The sequence below is a fragment of the Delphinus delphis genome, chromosome 7 (assembly GCF_949987515.2).
Source record: "Delphinus delphis chromosome 7, mDelDel1.2, whole genome shotgun sequence".
Lineage (NCBI taxonomy): Eukaryota > Metazoa > Chordata > Mammalia > Artiodactyla > Delphinidae > Delphinus > Delphinus delphis.
In genome coordinates, this window is record NC_082689.1 from 5451006 (window position 1) to 5455940 (window position 4935).

The window sequence follows — 4935 nt, forward strand, 5'->3', positions numbered from 1 at the left end:
CTGGCACTAAAAAGTATGCTGAAAAAAAAAAGAAACCGACAGACAGAACCATAGGACAAATGGTAAAAACAAAGTTATACAGACAAAATCACACAAAGTAGCATACACATACACACTTACAAAGAGAAAAAGGAAAAAAAAATCTATATATATATAAAAAAAAGGAAGCAAGCAACCAAATCAATAAACAAATCTACCAATGATAATAAGCTCTAAATACTAAACTAAGATAAACATAAAACCAGAAACAAGTTAGATGCAGAAAGCAAACCCCAAGTCTACAGTTGCTCCCAAAGTCCACCGCCTCAATTTTGGGATGATTCATTGTCTATTCAGGTATTTCACAGATGCAGCATACATCAGGTTGATTGTGGGGATTTAATCCGCTGCCCCTGAGACTGCTGGGAGAAATTTCCCTTTCTCTTCTTTGTTCGCACAGCTCCCGGGGTTCAGCTTTGTATTTGGCCCCGCCTCTGCGTGTAGGTCACCGGAGGGCATCTGTTCTTCGCTCAAACAGGACAGGGTTAAAGGAGCAGCTGTCTCGGGGTCTGTGGCTCACTCAGGCCAGGGTAGGGAGGGGCACGGAGTGCAGGGCGAGCCTGAGGTGGCAGAGGCCGGCATGACGTAGTGCCAGCCTGGGGCATGATGTGTGTTCTCCTGGGGAAGTTGTCCCTGGATTATGGGACCCTGGAAGTGGCAGGCTGTACAGGCTCCCGTGAGGGGAGGTGTGGAGAGTGACCTGTGCTCGCACACAGGCTTCTTGGTGGCGGCAGCAGCAGCCTTAGCGTTTCATGCCCATCTCTGGTGTCCGCACTGATTGCCATGGCTCACGCCCATCTCTGGAGCTTGTTTAGGCGGTGCTCTGAATCCCCTCTCCTTACGCACCCTTTCGGGAAGTCTGAGGTCTTCTGCCAGCGTTCAGTAGGTGTTCTGTAGGAGTTGTTCCACATGTAGATGTATTTCTGATGCATTTGTGGGGAGGAAGGTGATCTCCACGTCTTACTCCTCCGTCATCTTGAAGGTCTCCTCCATGCTGATTTTTAAAGAGCTCTGGGCAAGGAGCCCAGTGCATTTGCAGGAGAGGCTGAGGTCCTCTCTGGGTGCGACCTGGAGACGTTGCAGAGCGGCTCCTCCACTTCCTCTGCAACAGGCACCCTGCCCGTCCTGATATTTACAAAGAGGAGCCACGGAACAATGACATAAGAACCAGGAGGAGAGGGGCACTTTCCAGGCACCCTTCCATTATAGGCAGGTGCTGAGCAAGTACAGTGGACCCCCAGAGAAGCTTAGGACCTGAGCATCTGGGTGGAGAGGGAATGAGCATCTCTGCTCACTCTCATGTGTTTTAGGCCCCCATGGTGACTGCTTTAGCCACAATGTTTGAACAATATTCCATCATTATTCCACTAGAGGAAAATAGAGCCAATACCTGGAGGTGCTGGGGATTGAACCCAGGGCCTCATACATGCCAAGCATGTGCTCTATCACTGAACTACAGTCCCTCCTAACTAGCCACCATGAACTAAAGGCTTGTGGACGTGCATTGTCCTGTCCTACCCCATGGAGACTAACCAAGTTTTGCTCATTTGGAGGTTTCTGGGCCACCTTATGTCTCTTCTCCACAGCTGTCTATGGAGGGTGTGGGCTGATTCTCCTGGGGGTCAGGGTTAGGCTGTGGTTGACAACAGTTCGTACAGGAGAACTGTGATGCCTGGGCAGGCAGTGTGTAGGGCAGACTGCACTTGGTAGGTGCCTTAAGAGACATGGAGTTGGGCTGAGGGCAGCTACAAGAGGACGGCGGGACTCCTGGGTCCTCCCCACGCCGCGGGGGAACCACTGCTCTGTGCAGGGCACAGATGTGCCAACTCCTTGGTGCTGGGGGGACTGGACAGCTCCCCCACCTCCAGCAGAAGACAGAACCCCTGGACTATGGGTGGAGGCTGGGGTGAGTGTAGCCTGGGAAAAAGCTGCACTTCTGAAAGCTTACAGGGATTTTTTTTTTTAATTTGTTGGTGATATTTCAAACACTTTACTTCCAAGTAAGCAAACTTCTTTGCATAGAAGAAACAAAATAATAGAAGCCAACAGATGAACAGAGAGATGAGGTGGTAGGTTATGCTTAGAGAATATTTGTTTTCTAATGTTAGCTCAGATTAATCCATGAACTGTTTTATGTATTGTCACCAAAGAGAAGGAATAATACAAGAAGCTTACAATGACCTGCAACCAGCAGTATTTCTGCACCTCCATTTCATTGAGGCCTCTTGGTTATCAACTAATGAGACGTTTTCTCTCATGAAACTCGGCATATTCCTATTAATTGCTTCCTATGTCCAGGTACTAAGAGGTAGGTTTCTTTTTTTTTTAAATTTTTATTGGGGTGTAATTGATTTACAATGTTGTGTTAGTTTCAAGTGTACAGCAAAGTGAATCTTTATACAAATACATACTTGGAAGGCTCTTTAAGGCACTGGCTCCCTGGACATAAGTCTGCACCTGTGGGTAGTGATCTACCTGAAAGTGAAGGGCCAGCGATTCGGGAGACAGTGTCCTTCTGGTCCTCACTAGCCACTAGCCCCTGAGGCTGAGGGCTGGCGCACCCTGTAAGGCGCCCACCTTTCCTCAAAGCTTCATCTGTTTCCCTTATTTTCTTGGAATCTCAGGTTTCAATGACCTTAGTCTTAAATTGCCTCTGGGGTGTGTTGTATTATTTCATTGAAATTTAATGATTTTCATTATATGGTCCTGCTTATTTCACTTAACTTCTATTTGTTTTTAATTAAGAAGTTTTAGAGGGAGGGAGACGCAAGAGGGAAGAGATAGGGGAACATATGTATATGTATAACTGATTCACTTTGTTATAAAGCAGAAACTAAGACACCATTGTAAAGCAATTATACTCCAATAAAGATGTTAAAAAAAGTTTTAGAATTTCTGTTCTTTTCTGTAAAATGGTTCTACTTTTAATTTTTAATAATTTCTTTTGTTTTATAATTTTTAACATCAATTTTTGTTTTAAAAATTAATTTCTAAAAAGTTTTAAAATAATTTTCAACTTTTAAAATTGCCTTTTAGTAATCATTTCATAATCTACATAAATCAAATCATTATGCTGTACACCTTAAACTTACACAGTGTTGCATGCCCATTATATCTCAAGAAACCTGGAAGACAAAAATTGCCTTTTAGTTTGTTACATTAACCTTTAGAAGATTTCCTTTTGATTTTTATCACATGGTAGATTTACTATTTTTACATTGGCCAGTAAAATATTTACATTGCATTTTACTCCCTTGCCATTTAATACTTAATGACAAAACTTTTCATCTTGTTTTATACTTTTACTTTTTAAATCAGTTTTTATTTTTGTTCTCTTTAGTGTCCTTTTACATCTTTTCAAAGTATTAGATGTTGTAGATAACCCTCAAAAATGTCATGTTTTTGAGCAGACCGGCTTCACCCTTTGTAAAAATTCCTGGTCTACAAGTTTGCAGGCACGTGTGTTGCTACAAAAGAGCAGGGACGTGTGTTGAAGAGTGAGAGAAAAGCCACGCCATAAACAGCAGGCTGTGCTGACTTTTGCTGCATGGCAATGAACTTACCACAGACCTAACAGCTTAAAACAGCACTCAGTTATCAGCTCCTAGTTCTGTAGATCAGAGGTCTGGGAGAGGCATGGCTGGGTCCTTGGCTCAGGGTCTTGTAAGGCTGGAATCAAGATGCCCCTGGGGCTGTGTTCCTCTCTGGACGTCCTGGAGAAGAATCCACCTCTAGGATCACTCAGGTTGTTGGCTGAATTTAGTTCCTTGTGGTTGTAGGACTGAGGTTCCCATTTCCTTGATGTTCGATTTCTGCTCCTGGAAGCTGCCTCCATCCCTCCTCAGATGTCTCCTCTCTATCTTCAAAGCCAGCCACAAATCTCTCTCATGAAAGAAACCCCATAGCTCATTATCAGTCACTCCCATTTCGCCTCAGTTCCAACTAATCAACTCTCTGCTTCTACAGATTTGCCTATTCTTGACTTTTCATACAAATGGAATTATTCAAGATGTGGCCTTTTGTGATTGGTTTCTTTCAGTTAGCATAACAAGGTTCACTCACACTGTAGCATGTGTCAGTACTTCATTCCTTTTTGTGACTGAATAATATTCCATTGTATGGATATACCACATTTTGTTAATCCATTCATTAGTTGACGGACATTTGCGTTGTTTCTACTTTGTGGCTATTATAAGTAATGCTGCTATGAACATCTGTGTACAAGTTTTTGTGTGGACATATGTTTGCATTTCTCTTAGGTATACACTTAGGAATGGAATTGATGAATCAAATGATAACTCTATGTTGAACTTTATGAGAAATTGCCAACTATTTTCACGGCAGCTGCACCATTTTATATTCTTTTCAACAACGTACGAGGGTTTCAATTTCTCCATGTCTTTACCAATAGTTGTTATTATCTGTTTTTTGATTATAGCCTTTAGTGGATGTGAAGTGGTATCTCATTTTTGATATGCTTTTTCTTAATGATTAATGGTATTTTTCATGTGCTTATTGGTCATTTGTATATCTTCTGCAGAGAATTGTCTATTCAAATTCTTTGTCCACTTAAAAAATTGAGTTTTCTTTTTATTGAGCTGTAAGAGTTCTTTATATATTTTGGATACTAGACCCTTATCAGGTATTTGATTTGCAGATATTTTCTCCTAGTCTGTGGGCTGTCTTTTCTCTTTCTTGAGAGTGTCCTTTGAAGCATGCAAATGTAAAATTTTGATGAAGTCCAATTTATCTGTTTTTATTTTCCTTTGGTTTCTTTTGCTTTTGGTGTTCTATCTAAGAAGACTCAGCCTAACTGAAAGTCACACAGATTTACTCTAATACTTTTTTCTATGAGTTTTATAGTTTTAGCTCTTACCTTTAAGTCTGTGATTCATT

The 4935-nt window shown here is 41.9% G+C and overlaps 1 non-coding gene across 1 annotated transcript; it reads right to left on the reverse strand.

Moving 5' to 3' along the window:
* Nucleotides 1-1430: 1430 nt before the first annotated feature.
* TRNAA-GGC (transfer RNA alanine (anticodon GGC)) lies at nt 1431-1505 on the reverse strand. The gene has a single exon. It is a non-coding gene; the product is annotated as a tRNA-Ala (tRNA).
* Nucleotides 1506-4935: the final 3430 nt, after the last annotated feature.